The sequence below is a fragment of the Anabrus simplex genome, chromosome 2 (assembly GCF_040414725.1).
Source record: "Anabrus simplex isolate iqAnaSimp1 chromosome 2, ASM4041472v1, whole genome shotgun sequence".
Taxonomy (NCBI): domain Eukaryota; kingdom Metazoa; phylum Arthropoda; class Insecta; order Orthoptera; family Tettigoniidae; genus Anabrus; species Anabrus simplex.
The window spans coordinates 538,864,623-538,891,471 of record NC_090266.1 but is presented as its reverse complement, the minus strand read 5'-3'; positions in this window follow the sequence as shown (position 1 = coordinate 538,891,471).

Below are 26,849 nucleotides of genomic sequence, written 5' to 3'. Positions count from 1 at the left end.
TTGTAGAGGATGTGTAAGTATCCCAGTTTTCGCTCAACGATAGCTTTAGGATGTTGCGCGTATCATATGAATATACGAGTAGACATCCCAGTTTCCGCTCAACGATAGATTTAGGATGCTTCGTGTGTTATGTAAATTTTTTGTTAGGATGTGTAGATACTACGTAGGCTCTACGGCAGGATTAGGGTGTCGTCTGTACAGGTTGTCCGAGAAGTTCCCGTACCCCTAGTTTCATACGTTTCATATTATTATTTTGTTATATTATGGCATGGACAATTGAGTTTGTATAATTGGGGAACTCAATAGTTGTTTTATTGGTATTGGTATCGCTGCTGTTAGCTTTGTTGTCAATCTCATTTCAGTTGTTAAGTCATGGCTCCCCCACAACTACACTGTTGAGTAGCGATTAGTGGCGTGTGTGTGGGTGCACGAACGAGCAGATTCGGGGCAAACAATGACAGTGATAATGAGTGCATTTGAAGATCGCTTTGGCAAACCCCCACCTCGTAAAGCTACTCTGCTTGATTGGGAGAAACGTGCGTTTGCTTTAGGCAGTGTCAAAGACAGGCCGCGTACTGGACGTAAGAAGACGCGAGAAGAAACGTGTGCCACCATCACTCAAGCAATTGAGCAGTCTCCATTGAAATCCATTTGCAAAAGAGCAGCTGAACTTCAAGTAGCGCGGTCAACAATGCATGGCCACATTAAAATAGATTTGAAAATGAAAAGCTTTAGGCCGATGCATGTGAATGAATTATCTGACAACATGGAGCAACGAGTTGCAGCCTGCCGTGCTTCGTTGGCACAATTCCCAACTACCGTGTCTCGCTCAAGAGTGTTATTTTCTGATGAATGTGCGATATATCGCAGTTCACATAGGAGGAATGTGGTTTTCTGGTCAAAGAAAAATCCTCATTATGTGCAAGAGTTGGAAAGGAACCCTCCTCATGTTATGGTATGGGTCGGGATATTATCACGTCACTTGTGCGGACCGTATTTTTTGATGGGTATGTAAATGGAAAATCATATTTGCATATGTTACAATCTTGGTTAATACCTCAGCTTCAAGACAGGGGAACCATGGGTCATGTGTGGTTACTGCAGGGCGGGGCTCCAGCACATTTTGCTATTCAGGTGCGCGAGTTCCTTGATGAACAATTTCAAGGCCGCTGGATTGGCCGTGGCTTACCAACATCTCCAGCCCCGTTGAAATGGCCACCACGAAGCCCGGACCTTACTACGCCAGACAACTCATTATGGGGAATAATCAAGTCCCATGAGGCTCATCGTCGGTACACGACTGATGAAGAATTGCGCCAAAGTGTGAAGGAAGCCTTTCGTTCCATAACTCCTGAGATACTCCGCATGATGTCAATGAGGACTTGGAGACGGATAGAACTCTGTGTAAGGCATGATGGTACACACACAGATTCCCTGGATTCATAGTTTTTATATGTAAGTACTCCACTGTAATATGAAACGTATGAAACTAGGGATGCGGGGACTTCTCGGACACTCTGTATATAGTCAAGTCTTAGGTTAGGTGTTTTGCGAATTGACTTCAACGATGTCTGTTTCTGCAGTAGTAAATGCAAATGCGAAGTGTGTTAGCAAAGTATTATTGAGGCCATGTTTCGGCATAATCCTTACTAGCCAGAATTTGTTTCCATAATAGCATGGAACCAATAGTGGCATAAATGTGAGGGTTGTCCAGCGTGGATACTTAGCTAATGGAGATTGATTATTGCTGTTAGCCACACACGTTCAGGTTCAAAGAACTTTATTTTTTATTTTTCTCGATTTAATTTATCGTTCAGATGTCCAATATACCTTGATAGTGTCGTGTGTTGACACTTAGCTGATTTACGTAGGACTTGCGTTACGAATGCGGTTTCAATTCGTCAGCTGTTAATGCATTTTATTTTCAATTTTCGTTCTTTCACTTTATGTTAGGTGAGACATTGGTCTACCAGTTACTTGTAGTTTGGTTTAGTGGGACAAACATAGGTAGAGAGATTTGTATTGGTAGTCGTAGTTATTGAAAATGGAAAGATTTACTTTGATTTAGTTTGTCGTGTGGACTTGTAACTTATTAAACTTAACATAACTGTTTATAACCTGAAAGTTGGTTTTGTAAGAATATTTTCAAGTGACTTATCACTTTTACTTAATTTCAGTTTTTAGCATTTCTTCTAAATGCGTAATGAATAAGTGTTTCCTGCATTTTGCAGTTTTGTTCCTTCAGATCCTCTCGGATCGAGTTGTTGTTGGTTCCTTCCGAACAGCTGTTTGGGTGATGCATGTTTCAACATCGGGATTATTCCGTAACTTAAGGGTGTCACGAGATGACAATACGTTGTGGAATTTTATTTCAATTATGACTATTGCTGTTAACTTATAGTAAACACCATGCTTTCTACTAATATTTCGCAACCTATCCAAAGCAACTGATAGTTAATTTGGTTCGGTTAAGGGTCCATTCGGCGGGTGTTCCAATATCCGATAGGGTATCAGTCTGGTGGATAACCTTAGTTAAATGTAAATCTGGAATTCTACTTGTTGAAGGTCAGATTTTCCACGGATCGTGTGGATTAATTCTCAGTTATCCTTTGGATCAAATGGTGCCCGATTTTCAGGTTTTGTTTTCGTTTCTAGTCTTGCTGTCCACGAATTTTATGATATTATTACTTTTCTCTGAAAAAGAAGACAACATTCATGCATTGCAGTGTGACTGCGTTTTAATATTATAAATAATTAAATGATTTGATGGATGATTATATTTATATATTTTTCATTTGATAATTGAATAAAATTTTAGTAAGCACAGTTTTGCTCCTCATTTAAAGTAGTTAGGCTCTCTTCTCGTTTGGTCGTTAAAGTGACAGAAACAAACCCGCTACGACCCCAAGATCTAAGAGTTCGATATTGCTCCATTGCAGCAGCTGTGGCAGACGACCAACGATGGAACGGTACGTTTAAGTGTTCAATAATGACAAGCTCATATTTACTCATACAATTTGTGATTATTCTAATGTAGGTATCTTTCTGGCATATTCCTGAAAGTATCCCCTTTTTATTGATGGTGTTATATAAAGCTTGGAATTTAGGGGCTGAGGATCGCTACCTGTTACCACTTCTTCGATATCGCGAAATATTTTACTTACAGCACTGCCCTAACTCCTGAACTGCTTTACAGCGATTACCAATTGGGTAAATTTTTAGATTAGCTATTGGCTAATGGCCTTTGAATATTCTGAAAATGTTTACATAGGTAATTAGATGCTCCTTTTTCCCTCTTTTGCCAACTAGGCTTTGCAGAGGTTATAACCGGCTACGCTTAATAGATGGAAGACAGCAGTGAGCGCTGTTACCAGAAGATTACTTGAAAGGGCGCCAATTATGTTTTCCCAAGAAATTGAGCCTTAAAAACACTTATTGTTACTCCCTATAAAATTTGAACATTTGGCCAGTCTGGCCAGTTTAAAATAGGGTCTATGTTACAAGCATGATTTTTGTTTTCTAATGAACTGAGGGAGTATCTGATATCAGATTACCTAATTACGACATATAGAGTGAAGTAGCAAGGACAACAGCAGTGATATAACAATAACGTATCATATTTAAGAAGAAGGTTGTTGATAAAAGAATGATAGAATAAGAAACATTGTTCACAATTACCGCATTCAAAATGCTCAGATTAGGAAGCTCATCTCCTTGGCTGTGGCAGGTATTTCAGAGCGGAAATAATATTCCATGGGAGTTGTGAATTTTCCTGAGTAAATTTCTTGATAACTGGACGTATAATTTTAATTTTAATATCACAGCTGTCTTCTAACTCTCGTCATCATTCTTCAATTTGCAATCAACATGATCATTTTTTGTATATAAGCATATTTTAATAACCGATATAAATGTGATGTCTTATTTCTCAGTTCGATTTCCTTCTTTCTTTCTTTCTTTCTTTCTTTCTTTCTTTCTTTCTTTCTTTCTTTCTTTCGTTTTTTCTTTTTGTGATGTTGAGCAAGCGTAATAAGCAAGCGAGGACACCTGTGAGGACTGGTAGAACGCCAAAAATGACCTTTATCAAGCAGGCATGTCACAACCCATGACGATATTAACGATGGGGCATCGTATCCAGATTCAAACACGAGATTCTGGAGGCAAGTACCCAACTCGCTAACCACTTTTCACGAATACAGCTTTGATGGCCTTAAAATGGGAAATCTATTAACCGTCTGATCCAATATGCTGGTTTATCAACAAAAGATATGGTTTGTCTGCATGTCATCAGCCTCGAGGCTGGTTGGATCCCCTCTTGAAAATTTGCTTTACGCGTGGCACTAACACAGATAGGTCTATTGGCGACGATGGGACAGAAAAGGGCTATGAGTGTGAAGAAAGTGACCGTAGCCTTGATGAAGGTACATTTGCCTGGTGTGGAAATGGGAAACCAAGAGAAACCGTCTTCAGGGCTGCCGTCAGTGGGGCTGATCCGCAAATAACGTCACCAAAAATTATGTGGTTATGCAGATATTGCAAACACCGTAGAGAGTGCCAAAATAAAACATACAAAGGAAGATGAAAAGTAAAGAAGTTTGCCACTGCTTTCTTCCCTGGGGCAAGAAGTGTTATTGCAGCAAGACTGTCCTACGACTAGCGCCGTTCATAACAACTGGACGCACTATTCTTGCTCCAATATCATTACTCAGCACCACCCATACGTCAGCAATATTTATACTGTCATAGCCATAAATTAGACGGAGACTTCATGGAAGGTACATTTTGCTTTCGGAAAAAAAACTGCATCCATAGGATATCAGCGACAAAATATACAGTAACAATAAAAATTAAAAGTCATGGAGATTTTTACGCTCTTTGGCGTTTCTCCCCCGTGTGGCAGTGGATTCGTCACCTCTCCAAGACCCTGGCAGATGGCGTGCCATTGAGTTTCTATTATCCAATCCACGGCGGAGGTCTGTAATGGATACCGGTACCAGTGCTCGGCCAATGGTGTGGTATCGTGTCCTTCATTGCGTAGACACACCACAGCACGCCTCTGTTGAAGCACAATGCACAGACAGTGCACTCCACATTTCACCGACTGAGAATAAAATATCAGCAATAACTGAAAATGTTCAATCGTTGAAATTAGGTTATGATGTTTTTAATGGGAACTTCCAGTCATGTAAAACATAAAATCTTTTCAACTTAGTTTATACGAATGTGATACAAAAGTTTAAGCAGGTCCAGTTTATGTCTTTGATAGCTGAAGAATTGCCAACTGGACAGAATACAGTTCTGTAGTTGACTAGTATCACCTTTCCACCAGGAACATTTACCGCTTCTCTGCAGGAACAGAGATCACAGCTAGACACCTTTGTCTTGAGCACTGCGGAGGTAAAAGTGAGGTTTGAAATGAAGTAGCTTCCCTACTTCAAAGTGACGTTGTATAGTACGTACAGCACGCGAACTCTTGCGACGTGGCTTCCTATTTCCTTAGGTCACGCAAAATCACTGGCGGCGATTAAATCGCCCCCCATGCAAGCCATCACCATGGTTCCACCCCTAATTACCAGTCGCGTGCTACTGCCGACACCAGCTTATCGTGGCCACACGCCATTTCAGAATAGAAAAGAATATTCAAAAACTGACTGCATAAATAATCAGAGATCCTCCACATTTCCCAGAGGAGTTAGATCTAAGAAAGACCTCGGGTTAAAAGTGAAATACCGTCTAACTTTACATCTCTCGAAGAAGGAAAATGTTACAACTGTATATTCTGCTCTGCCGAAGGGAAATGCATTTCCGTAACAGTAAGAAAACTACTTTACGCACAGCGCTCTATGATTCGTGTATCAAAGAGGAAGATAAGAATAAGCTATGAGGAGGAATATAAAATAAATTGTAACAGTTAAACAAGCATCATTTGAGAGAATAATACAAATCTTAATAGTGAAATGCAAACCTGAATGTCTTAAATAATTATTTATTCTCAAAATTAAAAAAACAAAATACTTCCTAGGTTAGCCATAATGAATTTACATCTGAAATAATACACACGCCACAAATGAAATATTTTCTAGTGATATGCTACAGTTCGGGAGTTCTGAACACCAGAAATGTACAAAATATTAGCAAGTTATTAATAAAATTATTTTGTACAATTTTCCGGGCATAACATGTTTACTGAACTCTTTAAGTCGAAGATACGAAAGGCAAATGAGTCTTGGAAAACATGTATTTGATCCCTTTTAGTACACCTATAAAAGAAAAACGATGTGATCTCCGAATTGGCCCTTGTAGGAGTGAAACGCAAAGGCTTCCGCTATTCATAACCTCGGCTAGTTAGTTAGTTGGTTAGTTCCACGCCCGGTCGTCTTTGCCTCCGGAAATTATCCAGGTACCCATTCTTGGTGTAGGCTGTGTGAACCTCAGGGCCGTGGGCTCTTCCAGATGCAGAAATCTTGTTTCTAAATTTTTGAACTTCCTGGTGGGGAACTGAATCTGCGCCCTTCCTGAACACGCATACTAAATAACAATTCAGGTAATAAAGTGAGACAGACAGAAGGTAGAAATGCACACTATGATAACAAACAATCACAATGTACTCAATCATATTTCCTTTGTCAGATAAGACTCGCATAGCAGCATACTTGATGAGCTCAAAGCATATTTCAGGCAAAGATGATCTATAAGAAAAGGAAACCTTTCTGAACATTGGGGGCAAGTCAAACTGTACCTTATATTCTCCTTGGAGGGTCAGTCTCCCGTGATTTTCACATCTCTGAAGCGCATCACAATTCTTACCTGTTAATCTTATTTTCTTCTCTATCTGAGATGCTGCGTGTAATGCCAGCTACTTTTCCGGCTGTGTTTAAAAGCTGGGTCTTTTCCATTGTATTCACCTCTGTATTCTGAATCTCAGCCAGAGCCGTGGATATAATAAACGACTACTAGGAGAGCAGCCAGCAATGGCGGACGAGGCACACGTTGCATACAGGGAATAACTCTTATTCCATCAGATCATTTCTAACGCTTCTTAATTTCGGGTTGACTGAATTCACTACCATGTAGCTGATAATAATTAATAGGTAAAGACAAGAATAACTACGTATTTAATGCCCTTCAACAAATAGCTGGACTATTATCGGTCCGGGTGAATACTAGTTCGATCCCATCGGATACATATCTGAAATATTCACTACTAATTCGGGCCGAACAATTCAGGTTTATAACGTGTATGACCTTCAGGCGTCCTTTGAACAGTATCCTGAATGCATATTTATTTATTTATTTATTTATTTATTTATTTATTTATTTATTTATTTATTTATTTATTTATTTATTTATTTATTTATTTATTTATGACGAAGCTGGGGTTCGTGGCACTGTCTTACACTGAACAGGTAACTACAGAACAAAAGAAAAGAAATTCGAATCATGAAAGAGAAGAGAAAATATACGTCCCAATGAAAATCAAGTAAAATACAAACTGAAATACGTAAGCAATGCATAAACAGAACACAATACATAAAAATGTAAAGGGAAAACTATGACAATAAACAGTGATATTACATGAACTATGTGTAGGCCTACGTGAGGTAAAAGCTGAATATCAGAATGGCACATGCGGTAAAATCATAATAATAATAATCTTCCTTTTCTACCGCTTATCCCACACCTGTGGGGTCGCAGGTGCGAACTGTGTCGCACATGTGGATTTGGCCCTGTTTTACGGCCGGATGCCCTTCCTGACGCCAACCCTATATGAAGGGATGTAATCACTATTGCGTGTTTCTGTGGTGGTTGGTAGCGTAGTGTGTTGTGTGAATATGAAGAGGAAAGTGTTGGGACAAACACAAACACCCAGTCCCCGAGCTAGAAGAATTAATCAGAGACGATTAAAATCCCCGACCCGGCCGGGAATCGAACCCGGGACCCTCTGAACCGAAGGCCACAACGCTGACCATTCAGCCAATGAGTCGGACAATAATAATAATAATAATAATAATAATAATAATAATAATAATAATAATAATTCCTACACAACAAGGGTAGGAGAGGGAAGGAAATTGCAGGCCACAACAAAAATTTAAATTTTGAATATATTTCCTAAGTGCTTTTTTTTCTTCCTGTTTGCTTCTATTTTCTCAAATTATTTACAACAAATAACATTAACAGGGACAAGTATATAGACAACCTTAACATGGGCTCTCCGCCTAAAATATAAGGCGCCTTCTTAAATAATTCGCAGAGGAGAAGGAAAACGCTTTAAAGCATACAGGTTTATAAAGGTTTGAATACCAATATACCACAGGGAACCAACAAAACCTAAACTTGGATCAAATGATCCAGAATAATTAGGAGCAGAAGCTCATACTACAAAGAGTAGAGTAATTTAATTTAAAATTTCTATGGAAAATAGGCCAAGCTCAAGAACCCATTCAAGCAATCTCATGACAAGATCACAATAAAACCTTCCCGGGGCAGAGAGCCCGGTGACACAGTGGATAATAGATTCTGTCTTGTGAGTAAGCAAAGGGAAATTAACAACCGGAAATGCCAGAAAGAAAATTTAGAATTTAGAAGAACTTTCGTAACAAGAAATCTAAATGAATAAAGAAACCGTGTGTCTACACTCGTGCGGGATCAGAAAGATGCCTACCTTAGAGGTTGCCCAGCTCGCCCGCTGTCTTAAGTGAGGGAGATCCTCACCCGTCGATTGTCCAGTCAAGATAGTCTCTGACATGCCAAGATTAGCCTTAGTTATTATGGCGAGCTGGTCTATGATTGATTGATTTAAATTTTAAAATTAGTAGGGGCAACACAAGAACTAGGGAAATAAACTAGGGTGTGCCAACTTCTATCCAGTACAATTCTCCACTAGACACATTTCATTCCAATGCCCTAAGTGCACCCCAAAGTAAAATAGTGACATCTGTTTACAAGCTTCAGAATTACGTAGTGTTCTTAAAGTTGAGCTTGTCTCATCAAGAATTTACATATTCAGGTGTTTGAAGTGTTGCCCAACATTAGGAAGAAGCCTTACTGATGTCACGATAATAGGAAAATCATTGAGTATTCACTGAAACGTACCTTACAGAAATATTATTCTAAAAGGAAACAATGCTGTATATGTTCTTCAACATACCACACAGCCGGACGTCAAATATTTTCGATCACGGGGATATATCTTCATTTTGATGTTTACAGAGTTATTGGATGGGATTAGATTAGGTTAATATTCTGGATTATGCATAACAGTGAACACCAGGAATTAAAAATATCCTATTGTGTAGCTTGACCGTCAAGGACCAACAGGACATGCTGTGTCTGTGTCCGCAAGTCTTCCGTACTTCCCTCCAATACATGCACTCTTTTCCCAATGGAACCAGGTTTTCCAGTGTAAACGAGATCCTACATACAAATGACATAGTTCTACTTGTTCGCACTTTCCAAGCCTCATAGAAACGATATATTGACAACTACTGCAATTTAAGACAAAGAATATTAATGTCAGCTTCCTAAATTATTATTCAGTTTGATATTTAAGAACCATCCGTGTACCCTTAAATAATACTAGATTAGAATACTCTCTTCCCTTAAGTTCCGGATCATCTGAAACTGGGAAGAGATTAATTTGTTTATTGCAATCCAAATTGTTTCTTGAAACATACATTTGAATTTTGTTATTTCAATTAGTTTGTCTATTACTTCATTAAACATTATAATGCTATACCCATTTTCCAAACTATCACTTTCATTCTTATATGTTAAATAGTGTTATATATTCGAAGGAAAACATGTACCTTGCCGTTTATTAGTTAAATTAATGAAATTAAATAATATTCTCTTGCTACATATTTTTAAAGTACAAAAACAATTTGCTGTCTTTCCCGGCACTTGTTTAATAATCTTACAATATTATGCTATTGCTCCTCTCTTTCTATTTTCGCTGTGTGTTCACTACCCATACATTTAACCCTAAGTGAGTCTGTATCTCTACAACCTCAACAGATGTGCCTCTTCCATTATTTTTACAAATAACAAACCACGATCCTCGTCATGTTTACCTTTTTGGCCCTCAATTTTATAGATACCCATTAACCAATCCACCACACTCCGTACTTGTCTTCCTTTCATTCTATCTTTCTTTATTCCTACTGAGATTCCTTCCTTCGATCTGAATCTCTTTATCACATTAGCCATCTATTTCTATTCTATCTAGCACCCGTCTCACCTTGATTATCTAGTAATCATTGTGTATACGTTTCATGCGATGTTCGTTTTCGAAATTAAATATTTCCCTCCCGTTTCCCCTTCTTAGTCATAACCAATATGTTATTACATTTTTAGATATATTTGCATGTCAACTTATATCTTCATATAGAATTCGAACTCAACTATGAGCTGTACATTCTGGAGGCTCAAAATATTATTATTAATAATAATAATAATAATAATAATAATAATATTATTATTATTATTATTATTATTATTATTATTATTATTATTATTATTATTATTATTATTATTATGAAATAATTCATACCATGGAGGAGGAGAAGAAGGAATCACTTTATCTTTCATAAAGTAATTTACATACGAATGGAAGTAAGTCAGCAAACAGTTCCTGACGGGTTCACTTATCATTTTTGGTTACTTTAAATCGTTTCATATTAGTAGTGTATTTTGTTGACTTCGGCAACTTCATCCTCCTGACATGACGTCATAACCTAACGCTGGCTACGTGTGCAAACTTAACCTTACAGGCTTGGATTCGACACCAGGTCTTTAAACTTACAGACCCAACTTCGATGCCCACACTACCTGCATAAGAGATCAAGCTTGACCTAACAGCCGACGTCATCACGTAATCTACCTTAACCACACAGATTCAAAGTTCGACACCCGGGCTAAACACATAAGTTTGCAAGCCTAACCTCTCAAGCTTGGATTCGATTCCAGACTTAACCTAACTGCCATACTAGGCAAGATGGATACTATAAATTGCTCTTTTGGGTCAAAATCTAGAAAGCTACCTCACGGGCTCAAAACTTGAAAGTTCGAGTTTAACGCTGCTGTTAATCTCATACACCTGAGTTCGACTCCTTGGCAAACCCTAACCTCACAAGCCCAAGTTCGTCTCCCTGGCTAACCTCGCAGGCTTGAGTTTGATTCCTTGGCTAACCTGAACTTTACAAGCTGAAGTTCAACACCGGCTGAAATAGTTTAGTGGTTAGCAGTTTCTGAGATTAAGTTCAAGATTTTGATTCTTGTAGGCTTCAGCTAATTCTGGAACACTAAGGTGCTCTGTCATACTCCTCGTCATCTTTCTCTTCCTCCCTCGTCCTCCTCTTCAACCTTATGCTCGTATTATTGAAGAAAAACTAGTGTTTCGAAGTGAGTAACATGTTGTGAATTGTTTGTTTACGTGTTTCTTAACTCTCCCAGAAAACTCATGCCGCGATAACGTGGCCTGCTGAAATAACCTCTGAGCTGACTTTTACGCGTCACTATGTTTTCGTGACTAGAACAGTCAATTTTTGTTCTTAAATTCCGACCGTATAGATTTGAATTCTAGAGACCTGTATCAGTTTTTACATAACCCGGGGATCGACCCTTGTGTTCAGAAAACTCACGAAATTCGAATCTTCTGGGACAGCTATGTCTAGCCCGTGAGACAAGAGGGCAGCGCAGATCACGTGACGAACTAAGTTCACGCTGTTTTGGCATACAGTGATCATGGGGACACAGTCATGCATGCTTAGCCTTGTTCACTATCAGGTTCTCTCTCGTGAACTGAAGTCTTTAAATGTGGAATGAGTAAGAATTTGTATTTAGTCGATGCTAGAGAGTTGTGTGTTTTTCTATTTAATCATGACACAAACATTGATATTTGTTGTTTAAAGCTTTAAAGGGGACGTGAACGAATATGAATTCAAAATGTATCTGTGTTGGATTGCACTGTATTACGGGCTCAGTAAGTTGTCAGTTTAGTATTTATCCCGCCTTTATCATACAGTCTGCTAACAGATAAAGATAAAAGACAGTCACAATGGATTAAAAAGGATCTGGAGCTACGGTGGTGAGAAAAATGTATTTCTTGTCGCTTTCTAGCTAAGATCTCTAACACCCATTCCTCACAAGCAGATCCAACGTTTGTAAAGCGTTGTGAAAAGAAGGAATGGCTGCGTGAAGTTCTACCATTAAGTTGTGATGTTATCGATATTAATAAATTAGGTTATCCATCATTACAAACTCTTCTCAAGGAGCACAGTTAAGAAACGATTAAAAATATTTACGCCATGTGTGTATGCTCTTTGACTGGTTGCATGCATGGAGGTGAGTCACATATGTAAACAGCAGTGTTCAAATGCCCTTTACGTCTGTGAGAAAGAAACATTTGTGTAGTGAGGACGTCATGTCATGTCTGCCGATATTAAGTGTAACGCTATTGAAAAACCGATCTTAAAGGTATATGTTTTCAAGAAAGAAAATTAAAAAATACTGAAGAAAAGTTCAATACATTACCAAAGGCATTTCTGGTGAAGGTAGCTACGAATTCTGAAAACAAGACCTAAAAGACTGTGAGTGGACGCAATATCCTGTCTTGTTGGAGCTTCAAACGTGTAGTCTCCATTAGAGATGGGCGGTATTTAACATAACAGTTAAGATAACAGTGTTCCAGCCTGGTAACATGTTACCAAAATAACATGTTACTCAACTAACCCTGTTATATTTGTAACAGATAGCTATTCTTCCTCAACCCTTCATTATTTCATTAGTCATTTCGTCATTCTGCATTTCTTGATAATTACTGAAGTTATTTTAGTTCATTACAACTTAGCATGGTTCTTGATTGAATCCCGTGAACTTGGAGCACTGTTCCACCGCAACGAGTTTTCTGCTGAGTTAACAACCGAAGCGCGTGTCCTAATACGTTTCGTTTTTATTCTATGGAACATTGTTCCATCACAATGAGAGTTCTATTGAGGTAACAGTCTGAGCTCTGTGGAACACTGTTCCATCGCAGTGAATGTTCTGTCGAGATAACAGCCCAAGATTTGTGGAACACTGTTCCATTGCAATGAATGTTATCTGTGGAACACTGCTCCACCACAACCGAGTGTTACGTCCAGGTAACAGCCACAGTATTATAATTTCTGAAACGTATCGTTATTCAGTAAAGTAGTAACGCTTCGAAAGAACTCCGCTGAGGTTTATAATGAATGAAAGGTCGAACACAGGTTAGCCTACATAAAGGCATATTTCTCTGTGAATGACAATGTCAATAAATTCGCTTCGTATGATATTCGTGATCAAGGCTGTTTTAAGTCTGCGGGGCTGAGTGGCTTAGACAATTGAGGCGCCGGCCTTCCGACCCTAACTTGACAGGTTCGATCCTGGCAGTCCGGTGGTATTTGAAGGTGCTCAAATACGACCGCCTCGTGTCGACAGATTTACTGGCAAGTAACAGAAATTCTGCTGGACTAAATGCTGGCACCTTGGCGTCTCCGAAAACTGTGAAAGTAGTTAGTGAGACGAAAAGCCAATAACATTATTGTATTCGTTTTAAATCTACAGTTACCGTGCTCGATAGCTGCAGTCGCTTAAGTGCGGCCAGTATCCAGTATTTGGGAGTTAGTGGGTTCGAACCCCACTGTCGGCAGCCCTGACGATGGTTTTACGTGGTTTCCCATTTTCACACCAGGCAAATGCTAGGGCTGTACCCTAATTAAGGCCACGACCGCTTCCTTCTCATTCCTAGCCCTTTCCTATCCCATCGTCGCCATAAGACCTATCTGTGTCGGTGTGACGAAAAACAACTTGCAAATATCTACAGTCACTAATTTCAAAATCCCCAGTCTAAATCTGGTAGCCCATTCAAACTCAGCCTCTTCCATTTCTACCGATACTCACAATGTAACGAAGATGAATCGGTTCTTGAATGTTATTCTGACTGAAATTATTTGATAAATTATATTTTGGACATTGTGCATGTAGGATCGCATTATGTCGTGACCTTGCTAATGAAATAGTTTGATGTCTCCGCGCAGGCGTCCTGCGGTAGCGTTCAACCAATAAACGATCACATGAACACGTGCTCAACACTGGTATTCCCGCTAATGACTGAGCTATTATCTTGCACTGTGAGTACGTACTGTATATCTTATTAAAGTTTCGTGACGGTTTTTCGTGAACTTGGAATACTGTTCCATCGTACTGTATCTGTTATACAATTACCAGCCTGTTTATGTTAATAGGCTTATGTTTCGTTGTTATTTTGTGGAATACCGTTCCACAGCAAGCGAGTGTTGCGTCGAGGCAACAGCCACAGCGTGCTAATTCCAGAAGCGTATCTTGTTCCGTCAAGTTGTAACGTTACGAGTGATCTCTCAGGTTTAAAATGAATAAAAAACAGAAAACAAGTTATATATGGACATATTTTTCAGTAACTGACGATGTAAATAAATTAGCTTCGTGTGATGTTTGTGGTCAAAAACTATGTTTTAAATCTACTGCCACTAACCTAAGAAAACATCTCACTAGAAAGCATCCTACTGTAAGTCTGTTTGCCCATTCAACCTCCACCTCTTCAACTTCTACCTTTACTCATGATCACAATGAAGACAACCTCGTATCCATTACTATGCCGTCAATTCAGAATGAAAATGTAGGATCACAGATTGACAATTTACCCGGCCCGTCCACAATCGAAACCCATGCGTCACAAACACCACAACTTCCCACAGTGAGACAGACATCTGTAAAATCATTTTTAACTCTTCCACCAAAAGCAATGAATGCGGAAAAGAGGAAGAAAATTGACAAGCTACTTCTTAAACTATTTACAACAGACCGTCAACCATTTTCAATAGTAGAGGATAAAGATTTTCGAGATTTTGTTGCCGGACTTAACCCGGCCTACCAACTGCCTAATAGATAGACTATTTCTAACAGTATGATCCCTGCAGAATATGAGCTATGCATGAACGTTGTTCGTAATCGTCTAATGTCTGTCTCCAGTGTTTGTCTGACTACGGACTGCTGGACCTCTAAAAATGTAGAAAGTTATTTAGCCGTGACAGCTCATTTTATAAATGATGACTTCACGTTGATATCAGTTCTACTTGAGTGTTCGTCAATGCCGGTTTCACACACTAGTAAGAATCTAGCAGAGGCAATTAAGAAGATCACTGATAAATTTCATCTCACGGAGAAAATTTTAGCTGTTGTCACAGACAACGCATCCAATATCAAGAATGCCGTGACAGACGATTTAGGCCTGAAACACTTCCCGTGCTTCGCTCACACCTTGAATTTAATTGTGCGCGATGCCCTGAAGGTCACGGGTTTGCTTCAGGAGAAAGTTAAGAATATTGTTGCCTTTTTCAAAAGAAGCACCACTGCTACGGAAAAACTTATGATAGCCCAAATAAATTTAGGAGCAACTACTCCCAAAAAGTTTATTCAGGAAGTACCAACGAGATGGAACTCCACATACCATATGCTACAAAGGATTTGGGAACTCCAGGACGCGGTGAAGACAGCAGTGGCCCTCATCAACAAGGGTATTCCAGTCCTGTCTGAAGAAGAGTGGACGATTTGTGGAGAACTTTGCAAAGCTCTGAAACCATTCTATGATGTAACGGTAGAGATGAGTGCAGAGCAGTACATAACCGGCAGTCAGGTGATCATCTTGACGAAAGGTCTCGCATCTGTTTGTGAGAAGCTTCAAAAAGAAAATCTGCACCCGATGGTACTTGATTGTGTCAAAGAGCTACATAAGGGACTAACTATCAGGTTTAAAAATATACAGTACAGCAAAACTCTTGCTTTATCAACACTTTTAGATCCTCGATTTAAGCTCCTACCGTTTTCTGACCAATCTGCTGCTGAATCAGTAAAGAAATACGCTACTGAATTAATGACACACATCATAAATAAGGACGGTCGGGTGGCTCCAGCAGAGGAGAGAAGACATGAGGATGTCCAGCTGTCTGTGGAAAGCAGTACCAGCGACGGAGGGTACTCTGTTTGGGAGGATTTTGACAGAATAGTGTCGTCATAAAGCCAACAGGTTGGTGTTAACTCATATCACACCTTATAAAATTTCTCAGAAAGTAATGTTTTTACTAATATACCTTCGTACTATTACAGGAACACCAACGTCTCCTGCAACAATAGAAATAAACAGATTCTTGGACGACAACTACCTGCAGAGAGGCCAAGATCCACTTTCGTGGTGGAAGATAAACCAGTACTTATACCCCACGATGGCCAAGTTGGTTAAATCACGGTTTAACATGCTAGCCACTTCAGTACCATGTGAAAGGATTTTCTCCAAAGCTGGAAACATAATCAACGAACGCCGAACACGGTTAAGTGCAAAGCATCTTCAGATGATACTGTTTTTAAATAGGAATTCCAGTTTATAGCCCCAAGATACTTTTCTGATCTTGTGATAATGGGTCTCTACATCTTGTGTAAGGCTATAATCGGGTATACAAGTGCATACACAGCATTTAATCCGACTTTTTGTTTGGATCCTCAGCAATTCCACCGTCAGCCTAGGTTGGGTTGAAAACGCGCAGACCTATTATGAAGAGTGAGGAGTATATTTACAAAATGAATACTTTTATTAATTGACCAGTATAATTTCCGATATTCTCTTATTAACATTCATAAAGCTATATGTGTTTCTAAGTGTTGTTTTGTTCCGGTGTGTGGTATTTTGTATTGTTTCCTCTTTCTTGAATTTCGTAATAACGTACGATCTTTAACTACTTCTTGTTTTGCATCTTTAATTAAGTGGTCAATTTATGTTATTTGTGTAATAGGGGAAATCGTTTTGGCATACTGTAGGCTACGGTAAATTTCTTATTTGTTTCATCTTGAGAATTTGTTTATTGCATACTATTAAGACCTTCCTTTCGTGAAAAAAATGTATTTACAATTATGTTTAATTTATGTCATATGCATTTTGTGTTAATTTGTTTTATGTTTCATTAAGGTATTGTTTTAACTGCATGCGTTGTTTTGTTTGTGATAACATGATGGGCCCTACTTATTTTTGTACTATGAAATGTAGCTAGATAGCTTGTAAATTACAACCTAATTTCAATACGGATCAGTGGCCTATTCATTTATTTATTTTTGCTATTTTACTCTACGTCGCACTGACACAGGCAGCTTTTATGGCAACGATGGGACAGGGCAGGGCTAGGAACTTAGGAATGCGAAGAAAGTGGCCATGGCAATAATTAAGGTACAGCCCCAGCATTTGCCTGGTGTGAAATTAGGAAACCACGGAAAACCATCTTCAGGGCTGCCGACAGTGGGATTCGAACCCACTAGTTCCCGGATGTAAGCTAAACGCACGGCCAACTCGCCCGGTGGTCTAGTAGAAAAAAAGGCGAGCCTAGTGTACATATACAATGTTTCCTAGATTCAGTTTTGTTCCGTTTCTGTATCATATATTTTTTTCGGCAGTAATTAATCGAAACCATCACGTCGCGGCTATCAGCGGAGGCATTTCCGGTCATTTTTGACACCTAATTCATACAGCTGTCGGTGTATCACTCACCCGTCAAGATATCTGGCTGCTTCTAGTAACAACTTCGTTACGTAACATTATGCTTTGCTAGTTTTGGAACATGTTATTTTTATAACATGTTTCTGGAACATGTTATCTCAGTGGAACTGGAATGTTGGAACATGTTACAGGAAAATAACAGTTTAGCCCACCTCTAGTCTCCATCACCAGCAAGTGAGTCCAGCTACGAGAACCTCAGTGAGACAGTATTGTAGAGGTCAAGCCATTAAACTGCGTCACCGACCTAAAACCAACGCGTTGACTTCGTTTATGAATACTTATCATGGCTGTGAAGAAAGCGGGCAGGCAACCAGAGAAAAGGACGAGGAGACGTGCTGGGATAAAGGGGAGGAAGCACGCTGCGTATGAGTTCAGCAATATAGTGAGTGATCTTCCTTTTGAGCTTCATTATCCTAGCTACCAGTACTGTGGGCTTTGAATTCGGCTCGATGTTCGCTTGGCGCGTGGTGATCATGGATGCTGCTTGCGAAGTGCATGACTTTACTCGCCATGAAAAATAACCTGAACTGAGACGTGTGGCTGATAAAAATCTGCTTCGTAAGCTATGTAGTGTGTGACGTCACCTGAAGCTACAGTTGCAGAGAAGATAGCAGCGCTTGTCGTCGCTGGTGCAGAGTTGCCACCTCTAGTACTTTAGTACTAGATCTAGTACTTCATGGACATTTTTTGTACGCTAGTTCTTTTTATGGAAATCTAGTACCTTTTACAGAGGTGGAGTAGAAGCTCTTCAAGTGCAGCAGAAGAACAAGAATGAAATTGATAAGAAGTTTCAAAGCCAAGAGCCCATCTTTCCATGTTAAATTCTGCGAACAGTTTTTTTAGACGGTGGATTTTCGTGATCCTATTTTAGGAAATCTCTCCATGTCGAACCTAGAAAATTGCAAAAGAAATTGCAGTTTCATCAGTATAATCCCATTAGCTATATATTTTCCTAATATAATTACAGAAAGTGTTTAAGTTAGATAGGAAATGGCGGTTAGCGAAGTCCACAGAAACTTAAAAACCTTTTCAGTCCGTCGAACACACAAGCTCAATATAAATATTACATTAGATCATACCCGTAAAACACACTATTAAACAATGTTTCTATTGAACTTGTGTGTTTAACAGACAGACTGAGACACTTAACTGAGTCGCCTCTGGAAAGTATGGATTCCTTATTAACAAACTAGTCCACATAATCGCTGAAAGAAAAGTAAGAATTAATGAAATTTTGGAACTCTGTTTCCGAAATGAAAAATCATGTAGGCGACTACATCTTTCTAAAATGGACGAAATTTTTGAAAGTAGTGCGCTATTTATCAAATTCTTCAGTTCCAACAGAACGGGTTTTGTTTTTCTTTACTATTTATAAGACCAAACTGAGAAACAACATTCAATCCTGTATGTTGAATGGGCACCTGCTAACAAAGTAGAGACTAAAACACTCGTCTGCCCAAATTCTTAATATTTCAAAACAGTTGATCGCTTTGGCAATGTTTTCGAAGGATTAAGAGAAAAGCAAAATGTTAAATGCATGTGAATATATTCTAAAAGACAGCCAACTTTTGGGTAGCCTAGTGTATGAAGATAAATAAAGATAAAGATAAAGATAAAGATAAAGAGAGAGAGAGAGAGAGAGCGAGAGAGAGAGTGTGTGTGTGTGTTTTTTTAACAGAAATTCTAAACATAAATAGATGACTCTTAACACGTAGTCAGCTAGGAACTGGAAGTTTTGTGACAGTGGTGATTGAAACTGCAACATTGCTGCTTCCCATCACAGATAACAAAACCGGTAAGTTGTGATAATACAAACTTCTTATTTAATATATGCGTCATTTTTATAAATATACTTTGTTTTCTGTACTGCCTTTATGAATAATTCTAATCCACAATTTTTTTAAAAGAGGATTTAGTACTTTATTCCTTAATCTAGTACCTTTTTAGGGGTAAATTTAGTACGAACACTTTTTGCCCAGTGGCAACACTGCGCTGGTGCAATGGAAGGGAAATTGTTGGTAAATGGAGGTCTTAGAAGACGAAGACACCAGAGAAAAGACAAAACAGATTTACTTGATGATGAAAAGAAATTGTACACATGCGGAAATAAAAATGATTTGTGTAATATAATGCAGTTATTGCTTACGATTTTAATGTGTTACGTTAATCATACTCTACTCCAAGTCCTACCATAAGTAGTAATGATCATGCTGACTGTCAAGTTTAATCTTGTTTTAGTCAATGGTAGAGAGTAGAGGTAGAGATCCTTGTTGTTCTGTAAGAATAAAATGCTTTTAAACTTATTAATCTTCGTTATTAATCCTTGAACTAAAGGTGTTGCTGAAACCAAGCCATTTCACATACAGTTTATTACCATAACAAGGAATAAGTAGTGATCAGGAACATTAGCCACCCCTGGAGAGATCATTACAAGCATCATCTAATACCGTCCAACTCCGCCTCTAGACTTGATAACCGCCTGGATTAGGTTAGGAAGTGAGTCCGCAAGGTTGTGTAGGTTCGTCGCATAAAGGTTAAAACACTCGATGAGGATCTGACCTCGCAATTCCACCAAATTGCGGTGATGCTGATCTCGGCGTTTTATTCTATGTTCCAACCTGCCCCACAGATTTTCGATGGCGTACAAATCAGGTGATGTTGCGGCCAGTCGATATGTAATAGGGTGAAGGAGTGTTCATAAAACCAGTCACATATGCGTCCAGGCCGATGGTTGTTTCAATGGGTCTATCATCTAAGGCCATCGGCCCCACCAAATATTCATTGTATGCAGTTTCCGGCACAATGCTCTCTCACTAACATTTTGGGATGGACCTTCATTCACTGATAGCAGCAATTCCTGTCGGGTTTGGAAGCGATTTTGATTCACAAGCCGTGAAACCCATCTCCGGTAGCTCTCTGTCAGGATCTTTCTCCGACCACAATTCTGACGTCGTGTTTCGTAGCCAATCGTAGTACACCACCTGCTTGTAGAAACGTTGAATAGTACGCTGCGATACAACAACAAACCCAGCAACTTCACGCACCGTATGGCCATGGGCACGGCCAAACACAATTGCCCTCTTTAGCCACTCTGTCACATCACCCATGATGACGTACACTGCCCGCTGGAAACATCAATGACTCACTGATCGCTACTGCCTTATGCTCACGTAGAGGCAGTGCGCGTGCATTTGAGAATGGGGTGCGTTCGCTGCGTCATCTGTTCAGGCTTAAGAATCCATCTGGGCGTGCGCACTAGGGAGAATACTTTTCTTCCGGTGAGCTTAGAACCCACATCTGAGAGGCTGTCCTGAAATATCGTGATGTACGTACGTACCTGGGTTAGCAAAGCTGAACTATGTTGATTTGAAAAATTCTCTGCTCCGGTTAGGGGTGTATCCTTTTGCGAAGACAGACTTTTTTTTGCTGACACAAACATGATCTCCTTCTTCAAAGCGGTGGCTGTGTGGATCAGCTGATTTGACCACATGACGAATAGTATCTAAGCGTGGTGTATTCCTGCTGACAAGACGTGGCTTTGTGCCGACGATGCGATGAGGCATATCGTTGTAGGTAGACACAAGTATAGGAAGGAGTTAAATCCAGCGATAAAAGCCTTGAACTGTAAATTCTCGCCACATCATTATCTTGAGCAATGGATTGATTGAATCGTACCACAATACTTACTTTGAGGTTTTTCATACGTACAATAGTGATGAATACATAATTACTTGAGATAACAAGAAATAAACTTTATTCAAAAAATGATTTACGTTGTTGATTTTGAAGAAGACGTAGGCAGAGTTTTGACTGTTGAACAATGCGCTTGAAAGCATCTTTGAGTTGAGATCTGTCATAGTATGTCCGGGTTCTGCTAATGCAAACTTAGCGTACGCAACGACAACAGGAAGTAAATTCATATACCCCTTATTTCTAGGGCATACGGAACCATGTCTATTAAATAAGCTTGGCATAGTTCATCTTTCCCACATGTGATGACACGTCTGCGACGGTATGTGTGGCGAGCTGGTTTATGTAACTCGTGTGCGATGCTTGTCTTATGTCCATCATGACATAATTCCATGTTTAATGCTTGAATCTCTGATTCATGCTTTGTGCCGCCGGCATATTGAAGGGTCTTAGAAGTTGCAGACTTTCAACGAGTTGGTTGGGGTCGTTCCAGTATATTACTGTACCGTACCGTCCAGGTTTATCTCCATTTATTATTTCCTAATGTAAACTATTTTCATACACACTTCTTAGAATTAGGCCATAATCTGATCCTTTTAGGAGCCGTTTGGGACGTTCAGATTTTTTAGGATCATAACTATGGCTCCAATTTTTAGAATAAGAATTAATTACAAGGAATTCAAGAATTATGTAGGAAATTGATGTAGCCAGCTTTCATCTTCAGTATTAATTCGTTGACTCTAGTTTATGGTTTTGAATTACCTAGTATGAGCTCGATGACTTTCAAATTAATTAATTAATTAATGAAGAATGGCAACTTTCGAGAAAAAATGTCATCTCCCGCAGAAGTGAACGTTTTGCTATAAATATCAGTTACAATATCATCATGTGCTAAAATTTTGCCTGGTAGTTCAATAATATTTGATTCGTCACCATCTACAGAAGGAGTGTCACCGTTACAGATTTCTTACCAAAAAAGTAGCGAATTCCACTTTTTGTGGTTTTGCCCGTATATTTTTATGTAAGTTAAGTGACGTATTTTGAAGAAAGGCCATAGAAGATATTATTTAATACCATTATAAATAAAAACTTGTTCGGCGATAAGCATGTGGCAGAACAGACAAAACCTTTACGAAATCTCTCCCAAGAACAACAAATTTCCCACCAGAAGAAATGGCATGTCGTTACCTATGATATATATATTAGAAGACGACTAACATACACATTAATAAATGACTATTTGCAATTGGGGCTTTATCCCATATTGTGCCGTGCTAATCGAATATCGCCATCTGCTTTGAAATTTAATTTTAAACGAGACACCGAATTCTCATATAATTTTAGAGGACTTTTGAATGTAATGTGCACTGTTCAACAGCTGACCGGTGGTTTTTCCTGTCCAGGAGGTACCAGTTGACCAGTAAGACAATGACTGCGCATGCGTGCCTACTCTCCCTCCACCTCCGCCACCGTGCCTACAGCTCAGCGCTTTCACGGTTCAGGCGGGCTTGGAGTACCGGCGAGCGCAATAGCCAATCAGAATGGTACATTTTCTTCAATAATTTGAAAATATACGGCAAGAAATGTTTATGCTTTTAAAGACACACTGAAAATCTACACGCCAAGAGCTTTTGTCACAATGCTTTACGATGTCCATCGGTTGAGCCGTTCTCTCAAAATTGATGTAACACAAATTAGCCTAGTGTTTTAAATATATACATAATAATAATAGTAATAATAATTGTTTAATGTCCCTTCAATTGTTTTGGATTTTAAGCGATGTTGGAATGTCCGAATTTTGTCATACACTACTTCTTTAACATGCTGGCAGCCGATAACACGGAGGTGTCGCATTTAAACACCCTGCAATTTCCCAGAACTCTGCCAGAATCCAGTTTGATATCTTGGGAATAGGAAGATGACTAACAGGATGAACTACTTAGATCGTCCGTAATTATCGTAAAGTAACTCTGATTAACCGGTGAACTGGCTTACATGTATTTAAAAACTTTCTTTCTAATTATAAAAGACGACTGGCTTAGTGTAAACGATAACAGATTTTCATCTTACCCGTGACTTTAGAACTCGTTCGAAAACTCGAAGGATTCCTTGAGTCTAAGGAGAGAAGGATGTCTAAACCAGAATCTTGACATGATAATACACAAGGTTCATCTCTGGCCTCCAAATTCTCCAAACCTTAATGTAACAATGTTCGCTTAATGTATTGGTAGGAAAAATGTACAGTGTGGGAGAGAACTCTAATTAGGTAAGGGTTTACTTTAGTATATTGTGGCAACATACTAAGAATGCTGTTCAGTGGTTGCAGAAAGATAAACATCTTCGAAGACTAAGGTCCTGTTTGAGAATATCCTGAAATAGTTTGGCCATTAGTCAAATCAAGACAGCGATAATTTGAGATGTATAATGCGCAAACCAAGTTAAGAATTGTATACTATTATCTTATAAACTAGAACAATCTGCCTAAAAGTATTGCTCTTCAATGCTCCTTATCTCTTTCGTTTATATACGAAATCACCTCAGTTCTTGCTGGAAACAAAATATTCTTGCCATGCTTCGCCTGGAATCTAGTTAAGAGATTTCTCTTGCGCTGCTCGTTTTTGCCTTACTGCCTTGCTTTGTGTTGTGCTTTACGTTAAAGATCAAAGCGATAGCTCTCTAGCCCTCTTATCGCTAAAGCTGCGGAGCCAAAAATAAAACTTAATGTAAGCGAAACTTCAAGACTTCTGAGAACACGCAGGCTGTTATATATCCACTTTAAAAGAATTTTACCTTCATGGTTCAATCGCCCCAATTGCAATTATGAGAATTAATACGTTTAATGATCTTGTAGCCCTCAACCGTTCATCCTATGTGGTATCTTCGTGTAGAGAAGAGTTTCACCTTGAACATTAACACTGCCTCCACCTTTTTATCCCAGACTAGCAAGATACCCGTGCTTCGCTACGGTATTATACTGAAATTTATAATTGAATGCTTATTGTTTTAGATATATAATCCGCCGAAATTCGCAATCTGACCAGTTTTCTGCGAGAATCCGCCATAATTCGCGATCTGACTCGTTTTCTAATAGATTACGGCACGTTTCCTCCCATTTTTCAATCTTTCTTTCCAGCAAACGATTTCGTACTTCCCGGGCTAGGTCCAGGTATTCCACCCAGTTAGTTGGGTCCCTAAATCTTTGCCATTTTTTCCTATAAGCATTTTTAATATGAATCAAATCCTTCAGGGGATCTGTCGTGGTGTCGTCTTGGGTGCCTTGGCGGTAGCCTACTGAACCCGCGGCCGGACTGCATTCTTAGTCATTAGCCGTCCAGGACCCGTTTCGAGCGTGGTCCGCACATGTGACGACGGTCCAGAACATTATTATTATTATTATTATTATTATTATTATTATTATTATTATTATTATTATTATTATTATATGTTCTGGACCCCACAGCAATATGCAAGACCGCTACTTGGCGGTAAATTACATCTGCTGCCATTGTCATTGTTGACAATGTGGCCAGCACCATTGTCGCGCGTAGGCAAGTGTGCGGGATTTCTGGCGATACGAATGACATACCTCCGTGTATTAGTGACCTTATTATAGAGGTGAACAATTTGACGGTCAATATCATTCCTATCGTTTATTTCAAATGTGTTTAAATTTTTATTTATATACCAGGAGAATCTACTCTAATCTAAGAACGTTCTCCGAAGGAAAAGATGGCTGTTGAAAAAGAACCCAGGAAAGATTAAAAATGATCGGTTTATGATCAGAATAAGTACATCGAAAGTCAACAGCCTGTTTCCTATCATTCGACAGGATCAGGGATGGAATGAATAAAGCCCCATCTAACGGCGACAATATGAATTGTGCCGGCTGCCGAAGCTCCCCTCTGGGTCAATGATCGATGAGTGACAAATGAAATGAAATACTGGACAGTGTTGCTGGAATTAATGATGACAGGGAAAGCCGGAGTATCCGGAGAAAAACCTGTCCTGCCGCCATTTTGTCCAGCACGAATGTCACATGGAGTGACCGGGATTTGAAACACGGAACCCAGCTGTCAGAGGCCGGCGCTCTGCCGCCTGAGCAACGGAGGCTCCTTATAAGTACATTATGAACAGTAAAATCAATTGGTCTCACCGCCTTTTACACCCCACCGCCGTTAAGTATATTTACCCCCACCCCCCAAAAAATTAAAAGAAGGTGTGTTTCTTTATGTTTAAAGGAGATTCCAAATACCAATGTTCACGTTTATTACCTTCAGTTTTGAGATATAAGTATCCCCTTAAAAATAATTCACTTTTTTTAACTTCCTTTCACACACCCCCCCCCCTCACACAGTGATATTAAGGCAAAAAATACTTGTTCCTTTAATAGTACAGGATCTTCTAAATACCAATTATCACCACTCTAACCTCTTTAGTTTTTGCTTCATGTGTCCTCATGAAAGGAATTCAGCTCCTTTTCACTCCCCCCCCAAGGTTATTTCCCCCCCCCAAACGCGCTTTTCTTTGTTTTTAAAAGAGATCAAAATACCAATTTTTACGTCTGTAACAACTTTAGTTTTTATTAGATGTATGTATTCTCATACAATTAAGTCAATTAATTTTTTCAATCCTTTAACCCCCAAACCCCCTTCATTGGATTTTCCGAGAATACGTGTTTGTTTACGTTTAAAGCAGATTCCAAAAATCAAATTTCACGTGTGTAACATCTTCATTTTTGAGATATCAGTAGCCTAATTTAAAGAATTCAACACCATTTTCAGTCACTTTTACCCCCCCCCCCTTCCCAAGTGGTATTTCCGAAAACTAAAAATACACGTTTCTTTATTTTTAATAGAATTAAAAAATTACCATTTTTCACTTCTGTAACATGTTAAGTTTTTTAAGATATACTGTAGAAATTCTCATTTTAAAATTTCACCCCTTTTTAGTTCCCCTTAAGTGGAGTTTCCAAAGACAAATCACCTATGTTTCTTTTCACTTACAGGAGATTCCAAATACCCACTTTTTACGTCTGTAACATTTTACCCTTATCAGATATTCTGTAGATATAGTCTTTCAAAAAATTCACCCCATTTTGCCACTCCTGTTTAACCGCCATTAATTGAATTTTCCAAAAGCAAAAGTATACGTGTTTCTTTATTTTTAAAAGAGATCCCATTTACAAATTTTCAGTTCTGTAATATCTTCAGTTTCTGAGATATATGTATCCTCATTAAAGGCATTCAACAGATTATTCACCCTTTTACACCCCTCCTATTGGGATTTAGAGAAAACAAAGAAATACGTATTCCTTTATTTTTAAGGGAGATTCAAAACACCAATTTTTACATCCGTAAACGTTTAAAGTTTTAAGATGTAGACACACTCATTTTAAAAATTCACCCCCCTTTCCACCCCCCATTATTTGGATTTTCCAAAAACGTAAAAATACCTGTTTCTTTATTTTTAAAGTAGATCCCAAATACCAATTTTCAGGTCTGTAATATCTTCTGGTTCTGAAATATAAGTAGCCTCATTAAAGGCATTCAACCTCTTTTTC